Genomic DNA, 12,332 nt, shown 5'->3' on the forward strand with positions numbered 1-12,332 from the left:
TATGATATCACTTATATGTGGAATCTAAAAAAAGATACAAATAAACTTATTTACAAAACAGAAAGAATCTCACAGACTTAGAAAATTAACTTTATGGTTACCAAAGGGGTAGGCGAGGAGGGATAAATTAGGAATTTGGGATTAGTAGACATAAACTATTATGTATAAGATAAACAACACAGTCCTAATGTATAGCCCAGGGAACTACATTCAATAGCTTGTAATTTCAAATCCTGTTACTCACACTTAATGATTGTCTATTACATGCTTTGGAAAATATTTAAATTATTTGTGTTTCTTTTAAAAATTATTAATTATTCTATTTTTCCTCGAATGTATTTTAACTAGACAGTTAATTGCTAGGGCTGACGAGTATCTTTACATATCCCTCACTGTAATAATTCAAATTAAAACAAATCAAACACATTAAAAATTTCTGCGCTCCTGAAGACACTGTTGAGAAAAGGGAAAAACAAGCTGGAGACTGGGAGTAAATATTTGCAAAGCATGTATCTGAAAGGACTCGTATCCAGAACATACAAACAGACTCTCAAAACTCATTAGGAAAACAAACAACCCAAGAAAAAAATGCACAAAAGATTGAATCAGACAACACACTGAGAAGATATACAGATGGCAGGTGAGAACATGAAAAGATAATCAACATCATTTGTCATTAAGGAAATACAGCCTGAAGCCACAAAGAGTTACTACTACATACTTATTAGAATGGATAAAGTGAAAAAAGATTGATCATACCAAGCACTGACAAGATACGGAGGAAGTGGAACTCTCATTCAGTGCAGGTGGGGATGTAAAATGGTACAACCACTTTGGAAAACAGTTTGGTAATTTGTATAAAAGTTAAACAAACACCTCCAATATGATCTAGGCATTCCACTTTTCGGTATTTACCCAAGAGAAATGAAAGCATATGCCCATACGGAGACTCGTACATGAAAGCTCACAGTAGCATTATCCATACTAGTAAAAATCTGGAAACAGCTCAAATGTCTACCTGTGGTGAATAAATAAACAAATGAGGGGTTATTCATATAATGGAATACAACTCAACTATAAAAAGGAATGAAATATCCATACACATTATAGCATGGATGAATCTCAAAATAATTACGCGGAGTGAAAGACGCCGGGCAAAAAGGTGAGTGATTTCATTTATATGAAATCGGAAGACATGCAAGCTAATGTACCGTAATAGAAACAAGATCAGTGGTTGCCTGGGGCAAGAGAGGGGCTGGGGGGGCAGGAGGGCGGGATCACTAAGGGGCGTGAGGAAACTTTGGAATGATGGATGTTTTCATTGTCTTCATTATGGTGATGGTTTCAAGGGTATATGTGCAGGTCAAAACATCGAAATGTACACTTCATTTAAAAATTTTTTTCTTTCTGGGGCTTCTCAGCTCTGAGCTGCTGCTTTACTTTATTGCCTAAGCGATGCTGAACGTTCGATACAAAGCAAGACACTTACAGTTCTCCGAGGATCCTGTCTTCATTATATTTGAAAATATTTTGTCTGTTTCATCATTTGCCCATTTCTCTCTCTCTCTCTCTCTCTCTCTCGTTTTACTGAGATAAAATTGATATACAGCTGTGTATAAGTTTAAGGTGTGCTGCATAGTGACTCAACATACACATATTGGGGAGTGATTACCAAATAAGCTTGGTTAATATCCATCTCCTCATAGAATTTTTTTTCTCAAATTATACACTTCAAAGACATGTAGTTTATTGTAGGTCAGTTATACCTTGATGAAGTGATCAAGAAAAGGCCTTAGTTGTAACAGTTCAACAATACACAGATATGTAAAGAAAAAGTAAATAATCTTTCATCTGATGCCATCCATCAGATAATCTCCTCGAGGTTCCCGACATAGCCTGGTAAGTGCATCCTTTCAGACTTCCCTTTTAATTACACAAACTTATCACCCTATTATAGGGTTTACTTTTGGTAAAATGGGTGACCCATTAAAGTGGTATTTTTCTGCAACAATTTATTAGGGTTTAAAAAAAATCTCTTATTATGCATAAAAATTTCTAGGTGTTCTGAGGTTGAGGCTCATTTTTTTTTATAGCCAATATGCCTTAAATACCAAAGAAAGGAATGTAAAACTACAAATAGAAACATCTTGCTTTGCAGTAAATTACTAGCTGGAGGAGTTACTCCTCAGTGAGAGAGTCAGAAGTCCACATTCTTTCTATACTGAGAGTCTGTTTTTCCACAAGATATAATTTAATCTAGAAAAGGAAAACCATTCTGTGTTTTAAGCTGTAATTAAATTCTCACTCCAGGTTAAACATTACACAGGGATGTTAGACGCAAGCAAGTTCAATGGCAAACAGACCTTCAGGATTGCTTTGGTTGTACAAGCTAGAAAATTGTACCAGCTCTAAGGTTTTACCACAGGTCAGGTTGACTTAAAAACAAACAAACATTCAATTAAAAAATTAGAAAATATATGCTCACTGTGAAAAATGCCAAAAATATACATGCATACAGGATCAAATTTTCTTCTGTTCTTCCCCAATTCCATCTATGAGGCATAAACACCATCAACACATCTTTGCAGACTATATATGGAGTGCATGGACACCCATGTATGTGTTTACCTGCTTTCATTTTTTGTCCATTTGATTTTTCTTTGAAGTTTTTTTAAAATTATTGTAAAATATATATGACAAAAACCTACCATTTCAACCATTTTTAAGTGTACAATTTAGTGATATCTTCACTTGACAAGCCAATGTACACTCATACACAAACACGCACAAACCCGCTTCTTTGTTCTAACATACCAGAGTTCAGCATTTACAGAGATGTCTGCTTACCTTGAACTAGGAAGTACTGTCTTGCCTTCCTTTCGTTTTCACTGTAACAATCTTTGGATTTTGTTTGCCAGGCACAGATGTCATCTTTTTCCTTCACACATTCTTTCTTCTGGATTTCTCATCAAAGCCTGTAACACAGAAGGGAGAAGCTCCTTGCTTTTCTGTAGACACATTGGCAAGAGCCAGAAGTCTCAGATCAGCGACACTTCTAATATATTTCTAATTTTCCCCTGGGTTGGTCTGAGTTTAATCACAGGTTTAGAAATTCACCTAATTAGATGAGACTTCGAGCTATCTCAAAATGCAGCTGCAAAGAGGCTCTTCGCCTCAACAAGGAAAGATTTGACACTGATTTGGCTTCTTAGGTGATGTTCATTTCATTGAACACAGAGAGATAGGTTTCTGCCTCTGGAGGAGATTCTGAAGCAGTAAAAGTTATCTACAGTCAGTTGTACAACCAGGGCTGTCAGAGCAGGAGAACTCAATAAAACATCACCTCGGAGTCTGTGTTTCAGAATTACGGAAACCGGGATGACACTCCTGAATCTTGTTTTTAACAGATGTCCGTTGTGCAGAGAGTGAAGCATGTGTCATGAATACTGATGAGACGCAGTGTGTGTATTGCGCCATGAGATGCACTCATTTATATGTATTTGTCATTCTCCCTATAAAAGAAAACAGCTCTTCCCCAGAAGCTCTCCTGGAGTCAGGGAGCACGCTTCTCCCTTGTCAAGTGTGGGCCCAAACTGTTTCACAGGGAGCAGTGTGCGAAAGCCGGACACGAAGGGGAGGCAGACGCAGCAGAATTGGCTTTCATTACTCTGCCACGTGGGTCAATGAAACGCCCCTGTTGCACCATCCCCAGGGCACCCGCCAGCCCAGCCCACCTGACCCTCAACTCCGCCCAGATGTGGACGCAGGTGTGAGGTGGGAGACGGCAGCAGGGAGCAGAAAGAACTCGGTACGTTTCCTTCACAGGCACCTCTGCTTACGGCTACCATCTGACAGATCCATCTTTTCTAACAGAAACTAGGTACTCCAGAAACTCAGCTACAACAAGAGCATGGTGTAAGCTGGGAGTTTCTTGTAGTCAGTATCCTTCGAGGAGGTAAACAGCTCTTAAAGCTAATAAGAAGCTAATTTTATGTTCCGTGTTTAAAATTAAACATTAAAATGCCAACAACATTGAATTTAAATAGTGAAATTGAACGTTGATAGAGAGTACTCCCGGTGATGGGGTAGCAGTTTGGGTCACACCAAAGCAGAATGAAGACCTCTCACAGCCGGTCATTCCCTTGGTCCCCACGACTTTCAGGTGAATGTCTGAGCTTTTAGAAAGAACCGACTAGAGATGTGGTGTAGTCTGAGTCCCCACTTTACAGATGAGATCAATGAGGCTCAGGGAGAGAGGCAGTGATCTGAAAAAGCTGATGGACACAGGGAGACCCGGTGCTGGGATGACTCAGCCTCTTTTCTGCTTTTTTGAAGCATCTCTCCACAACTGTCACGTGTCCGCCAGGCGACAAAAGCTCCTTGAGGGGTTAAGCCTTGTAAATAATGATTTAACAAGCAGCGTCCAGCATCATGTATAAGAAGCCAGTTAAGGCCCTTACTGTTCTGGCTGTGTTAACAAAGGCTGAACAGCTTCTAATAGCTCAGATCACAGGGACTGAAAAAAGAGAAATACTTCTTGATTGCCTCGAGAACTACCATTTACCGAGTGCCCACCTTGGGCCATGGTTGGGCACATCACTTACATTGCCTCTAATGTGTCTAGGAACTCCAAAATAATACAGGTATTATTATACGGTGAAGATGAGGAAGCTGAGTCTGGGAAGTATGATCTCTTGCCTGAGGCTACACACTGCTAGTAAGTTCTCTGATTCCATGGCCCCATGCCACTGACTTCCTGCCTGCGACAAACAGCACTAGAAACCAAGGACATGTGCACCTATTTATATTATATTTATAGAGCCCAGTAGTAGAAACAGAATGGGCAGCATTCAGAAGGAGACTAGAAAGAGAGAAAAGGTGAGCTAAGAGCATTACGGGAATATATTCTACAATGACTCTCAACATGGGTTAGGGATATGTCATAAGATCTTCATACACACCAAATATGCCAGTGCAATTAGAGCATAGCCTGTAACTTCACCCACAAAATTCAGTGAAAGATTCCCATGATGTTAGGTACGTGAGGATGAGCAAAGAAGGACAAGGTCTCAACAAGTTAGGATGGATGAGTTACAGTCACCTCGTGTTAGTTTGTTTGAGCTGTCATAAGAAAAAGTTGTGGCTTGAACAACAAACATTTATTTTCTCACAGTTCTGGAGACTGGAAGTCCAAGATCAAGGTGCTGGCACGGTTCATTTCTCCTAAGGCCTCTCTCCTTGTCCTGCAGACGGCTGCCCTCTTGCTGCCTCTTCACGCGCTCTTTTCTCTGTGTAAGTACATCCTTGATGTTTCTTTTCGTGTCCAAATTTTCTCTCCTTACAAGGACACCAGTCAGATTGGATTGGGGCCCAACCTACCAGCCTCTTTAACGTAATCACCTCTTCAAGGGTCCTATCTCTCTATAGAGTCAGAATCTAAGGTGTTAGGGGTTAGAGCTTCACCGTGTGAATTTCGGGACACCACAATTCAGCCCATCATACCCACTAAGTACCTAGTTCTGGTGCCACAGCAATGAAAATCCAGACATTAGAAAAGTGACAACTTGCTATGTCACTAAGCTTCATTGCCATTCACAAAGCGTTGCAGCCCTCTATGACTTGAATTCAAGAATCCAAGACTCTAGAGTAGGTTTTAGGTTTTTTGAAAAAAAGAAGGAAGGACCGTAATTAAATAAACTTTGGTCATAAGAGTCTAAACCAGAGGTCAGAAAACTACTGGCAACAAGTCAAATCCAGCCTGCTGCCTGCTTTTTTAAATAAAATTTTATGGACATACAGTCATGTTCATTCATTTATTGATTGTCTCCAGTTGCTACGGAGCTCCAACTGCACAGCTGAGTCTTGACGGAGACACAAGGTCAAAAGTATTTCCTACCTGGCCCTTCATAGAGACAGTATACCAACTCCTGATTTAAACCATGTCCATCAGTATTCTTTATTGTAGGATTCTCAGGGTCTAGAAAATATATATGTATTTTCAAACTTCAAAAAAAAAACTTTAAGAAATAGAAAATAATAAGTGTTGTTTGTGAAAATGTAGAAAGATCGGAACATCTGTACTCTGCTGATGGGAATATAAAATGGTGCAGCCACTGTGAAAAACAATTTGCCAGTTCCTCAAAAGATTAACCACACGATTCAGTAGTTCCACTTCTGGGTAGGTACCCCAAAGTGCTGAAAGCAGGGACTTGAATAGATATTTGTATACCATGTTCATAGCTGCATTATGTTACATTGTTCACAATAGCCACAGGGCAGAAACAACCCAAGTCCATCAATGAATGAATGGATAAACAAAATGTGGTATATCCATACAATGGAATAGTTATTCATTCTTAAAAAGAATGAAATTCTGATACATGCTACAATGTGAATGACTCTTTAAAACATTGTTAAGTGGAATAAGCTAGATCTGAAAGGGCAAATATCGTATGATTCCCTTTGTATAAGGTTCCTAGAATAGTTATATTCATAGGGACAGAAAGTAGAACAGAGGTCATCAGGGGATGAGGGGACCAAGGAATGAGAAGTTATTGTTTAATGACCAGCGTTTCAGTCTGGGCTGATGAAAAACATCCTCGAGAAGGATGGTGGTGATGGCTGCACAATACTGTGAGTGTACTTAATGCCACTGAACTGTACATTTAAAAATAGTTATAGTGGTAATTTTTTTGTTATGTGTATTTTATCACAGTAATAAAAATGCTCAGAAAAAAAGGTGTGGGAGCATAACTGGAGGGATGGGGTAAGGAGGACTTTTTATTGTTGAGACATCAGTTGAACATCTCATTTTGTTTAAAAAAAAAAAAACCAGCAGCTGTCAAATTCTTGGTTTGCTTACATGACCATTTCATAACTCCGAAGACAGAGGAAGCAACGGGGGGAGTGTTATTCTAAGAAGAACTTCGGGGCAAGAGAGAAAGGAAGCAAAAAAGTGGGCACATCCTCTTGGAGTTCAAAGTAGTATCAGCAGCATCTGCCCATCAGCAGATGAATGGATGAAGAAGATGTGGTGTATGTATACAATGGAATCTTACTCAGCTATAAAAAAAGAATGAAATCTTGCCATTTGCAACAACATGGATGGGCTCGAAGGGCATTATGCCAAGCGAGGTAAGTCAGAGAAAGACAAACACTGTCTGATATCACTTATACGTGAAATCTGAAAAATACAACAAACTAGGGAACATAACAAAAAAGAAACAGACTCACAGATGTAATAACAAACTAGTGGTTACCAGGGGGACGTGGAAGAGGGGAGGGGCAAGATAGAGGTAGGGGATTAAGAGGTATAAACTACTAGGCACAAAATGAATAATATGATGATATGCCATGTAACACAGGGAAAGAGCCAATATTTTTAAACGACTACAAAGGGAATATAACCTTTAAAAAAATTGTGAATCACAATGCTGTACACCTGAAACTTATGTAATATTGTACATCAATTTAAAAAATATATATAATCATATAAAATGGGTTTCCAAAAAATAAACCAGGTCAAATTATTTTCTGTAACTATAGGTTTGGGATGCAAATCAGAAATCAAGATACCTCTTGACTGACACTCAGCCAAACCTGTAAAAGTTGAGATCCAGTTATGCCCAGTGATAACCAGCCCATCATAGCATCCTTTATTAGATTTCCTCCCTTTCCCAAGTCCCTTTCCCAATCCTTCACTATGTTCCTGCTCTAAATTCTCAAATAAATGACTCTTCCAAATCCTTCAAGTTCTCCTCTGGGGGGGAACCCAAACAAAGGCACCAGCTCTTAGGGTTGATGCTGAGAAATCAGCGAAATGATGTGTGTAAATCATGCACGTCTGGCACGCAGTAAATACCCAAATAACTATAAGTTATATGATCTATTATTGTTGTATCAATACATGAAAATTTCACTTAATAGGAAAGCTATAATAAACAGTCTGATTCTGAAAAAAAAAAAAGCAGTATCAGCAGGGAAGCTGGGGTGCTCACTGCTCCCAGCACTGCTCCACATCCCCATACTCATCCTTCCTCCCACCCCACCCACTCTCTATTCTGCAGCCCAAGGACGGGGTAAAAACACAGCAATACACAAAGGATAGTGTGACAAACTCCTGTCCCCCCACCCTTAGGGAAATGCCTGTTAATAAGCTGCCCATTTTTTCCTGCTGGGTAGTTTGAGTTTTCTTATCAACTTGTAGGAGTTTGCTAGAGAGCCTAGAAACTTAGCTTTTTTTTTTTCCCCAGTTATTTGGGGTTGAAAATATCTTCTTTGAGTTTGTTGCTTATCTTTTAATTTTATGGTGCTATTTAGTGTAGAAGTTATACATTCTGATCTAGTGAAATCCACTAACCTTGTCATTCTTAAGTGTCATCTTTGGGATCTGAGTTTAAGTCAGATTCCCAGTCCCACCCCTAGAAGTTGTGATTCCACCAACCTGGGTTGGGGCACAGGAGTCTTTATTTTCAACAAGCACCCTAGATAATTCTGATGTGGGTGGTCTAAAAACCATTCTTTGAGAAATACTCACCTAGGTCAATGTGATTTAATACCATCCTTATTTAAGAATGCCAAGGAATTCTCTTTACAAACCAAAAACAGATTCATGAACATAGAAAAAAAAATTATGGTTACCAAAGGGGAAAGGGCAAGAGAGGGATAAACCAGGAGTTTGGAATTAATAGATACATACTACTGCATATAAAATAGATAAAAAACAAGGACCTACTGTGTAGCACAGGGAACTATATTCAATAACTTGTAATAACATGTAATGGAAAAGAATCTGAAAAGAAAAAATATATATGTATGTATATGTATAACTGAAATCACTTTGCTGTACACCTGAAAGTACCATTGTAAATCAACTACACTTCAATAAAAAAATTAAAATAAAAAAAAAAGGATCATAACGGAAGCAACAAAATGAAAGACCATTCAGTCCCCGAACACCAGGGGGCAGATGGAGCCACATGTCTGCTCAGTGACAAGCTAGGTCACAGGCCATCTAACTCTAGAAGAGGGTGGAGCAGATCCTCTCACCCTCCGCTGAGACCCCAAGAATCTGAAGCACTTTTGAAGCCATATAAACAGTCAGGGAAGCAGCTCAAGAGTAGTAGTGAGGAAACCTGGGTTCTAGACTCCGTGCCGCCCTGGGCCTCAGCTTCTGCACAGGCAAAATGAGAAGCTGCAAGTATCCAAACAAGCCCCTTCCAGCTCTTCCATTTTGTGAGAAACTTTAACGTCACATGGATATCTTTGTGACTGGACTTTGGTAGATTTTTCACTGTGTACCTCCCAATTTTTTTACGATGAGCTTATATGATTTTTATAATGGAAAAGAAAATGATCCCAAAACATTTTAAAAGATATTTCTCATTGTTACTCGAACATGACTTTCACAAGCTCAGATGTTTCCAGTTCAGAGCTAAGCTCACTCCTGTACTCCTCGTGAATATAAAAGATACAAGATCTCAACACATGCTAATCCAACAGACTGAAAGAAATTTAGAATTTGCTTTAATAGGCAAAATTGGATCTACGACTATACAAGACGGTAAACACGGAACTCAACAGCCCGAAGATCCAATCTCAGCCAAAATCTCATACCACATAAAGAAATTAGCATACTTAAATATTTAATACTGTCTTGTAATTTTCTTTTAGACGTCTGGGCTTCAAAATTTCTGACAAAGTACTTCCCAAGCCATCATCAACAAAAATAGGCAAACTTCCCAAAAGTCTCCCAGAGCAAAAGTAAATTCCTCAGAGCCCACCCCCTGCACGGTGCATGCTGTGAATAGTGACACACCAGCAACAAACAACAGCAGCCAGAGAGGGTTTGGCTCTTGCCCTGAACTGGTGTCTGCTGAAAATGGCTTTATGAAAAGAAGGCTGTGATTAAAAGATCACGACATTTTCAGCACCCACTTATTAGCATGTCTAGAGAAGCACAGAAGGAAGATGATACGGTCTTTACAATCAGCATTCCCATCACAGGATATTTACAAATACTTACTGCCGTTCCAGGCGTCAGAGCAATTTGGTCACTGCTCTAACGGAGGACCAAGAAGGCAGACACCCTAACCAAGCACGGCAGGTGGTCTCCTAAGAAAGACTCCCATCACCTCTTGGTTGCTCAGGCCACTAAACGATGCATTCTTTTCCTTCATCATCCTAGCCGCACTGCCTCTAAAACACGCCCCCTCTGTTTGTTCGTATCTCCTTTTGTCCAATGCCATCCCTAGTTCAAGCCACTATCATCTTGCCCTTACACCACTTTCACAGCCTTCTTACTAACTTCCTCACTTGACCCCTGCATCAATCTCTTCTTCACATGGTGGCTGTATGTATCTATGTATCAGGTAACTTCTCTCCTCTGCTTAAAACTCTTCAGTGTCTTCTGATTTTCAAGGAATAAAATGTCAACTCCATCCCCTCATCACGTCTCAGACTTTGTTTTATGACAATCTTCCCCCCCACTCTCAGTGTATCTCACATGAGCCTCCTTTTTCTTCCTTCCTGTGTCCAGCCCCTTCTTACTTGCCGTCCCCACTGCTTACTTAGGTAATGCACAGAGTAGATACTTGGTGACTTTTTGTCAAATGAATGCGTGTGCTGTTTCAGATTAAATCGGGGCCCAGCTTTTGGAATGGACAGGAATGCTCCCTGTCCACGCAGAGTCAAATGCAATTCCTCACTCTGAAGACAAGATGTTAATTTGCAGAAGAGACATCTCTTTCTCTATAATAATCTTCATTGTACCCCCCAAACTAGGTTAAGTCTCCAAAGCAGAGCTCATTGCTCTGGAAACAGAAGATTCTTCGAAGATGTCAAATGAAACTTTAACCTGGTTGACGAGCTAAGAGCAGTTGTACAGTGTGTCTTGACTTGGGGGAACAAATATGCAGACTGTCACTGCTGGAAGTGACGGGCTCAGAGTCTGAGTGGGTTGATCGTCTATATCACGTGGACTGAGGCGGGCAGATATTTTTAAAGTGCTCAGGAAATTTGCTAGGATTCTCTGGGCTCTAGCCAGGCATTCAACATGGGGAGAGTTCATCTGGGACCCAGATAAGATGATCAACTAACTGAAATATTAAATAGGCCCCATTTCAAGGTAATTTCACTCTGCCTTGCAGAGTGAACTACAGAGTGGTAGTCACAGCCAAATTTCTGCCCAGTACCATCATTCCAAAATCACTTTTACACATTCATCACCTTTTTTGTTTCTCAGGGCAATTCCAAAAGGTTAGCCAAATGTAGTTATTAAATCTATTTTATATTTGCAAGCATGAGACTCATGATCCCAAGATGAGTAAATACCAAAACCTGATTTAGAATTATGACCTTAGGTCACTGTCTAGAGATGATAATGAACCAACCAGAGAGAGACTGCAGAAGGCATTTTTAAAATCAACTTTTCTGAGGTATAGTTTCAATACAATAAAATACTCCCATTTGAAGTGTTCAGTTCATTGGATTTTGACAAATCTATATGCTGCTGTTCCTCCCACCACAATCAGGGTATAGAGCATTTCATCCCCTGAAAAGTTCCTTCATGTCCCTTCATACCCTCATCCCCCTCTTACCTCCTACTTCTGCCCCAGAAAGCCACTGATCTGCATTTGGTCACTATATATTGATGTGCCTTTTCCAGAATTTCATACCAATGAAATTGTGCAGTCTGAATATATATAATTTTTTTGCATCTGGTTTCTTTCACTCAGCAAAACATCTACGAGATCTATCCATGTTATCACACATATTAGTAGCTTGTTCTTTTTTGTTGTTTTGTTTTATTTTTCAGTGTTCTATTGTATGACTAGACCCCAATTTGTTTACCTGTTCATCTGCTGGTGGATTTTTTTGTTTTTTTGAGGTACAGTTAATACATAATTATATAAGTTTCAGCCGTACATAACAGTGAGTCACAATTTTTAAAGGTTATATTCCATTTATAGTTAGTATAAAATATTGGCTATATTCCCTGTGTGTACAATATATTCTTGTAGCTTATTTATTTTATGCACAGTAGTTGGCACCTCTTAAGCCCCTACCCTTAACTTGCCACTCCCCACTGCTCTCTCCACTGGTAACCTCTAGTTTGTTCTCTGTATCTGTGAGTCTGTTTCTTTTTTTGTTATTATTCACTAGTTTGCTGTATTTTTCAGATTTCACATGTAAGTGATATCATACAGTATTTGTCTTTCTCTGTCTGACTTATTTCATTTAGCATAATGCCCTCCAAGTCCATCTACGTAGTTGCAAATGGCAAAATTTCATTCTTTTTATGGCTGAGTAGTATTTCATCGTGTGTGTGTGTG

At 39.4% G+C, this 12,332-nt stretch overlaps 1 protein-coding gene across 1 annotated transcript in view; it reads right to left on the reverse strand.

The window, feature by feature from the left end:
* Positions 1–12,332, reverse strand: part of FRMD4B (FERM domain containing 4B) — a 284,737-nt gene that overhangs the window by 202,245 nt on the left and 70,160 nt on the right. The window contains exon 2 of the mRNA XM_072941679.1: positions 2,848–2,975. The gene's annotated coding sequence lies outside the window, so the exon portion shown is untranslated. The remainder of the gene's footprint in view (positions 1–2,847; positions 2,976–12,332) is intronic.

This window comes from Vicugna pacos, chromosome 17 (genome assembly GCF_048564905.1).
Source record: "Vicugna pacos chromosome 17, VicPac4, whole genome shotgun sequence".
Classification (NCBI taxonomy): domain Eukaryota; kingdom Metazoa; phylum Chordata; class Mammalia; order Artiodactyla; family Camelidae; genus Vicugna; species Vicugna pacos.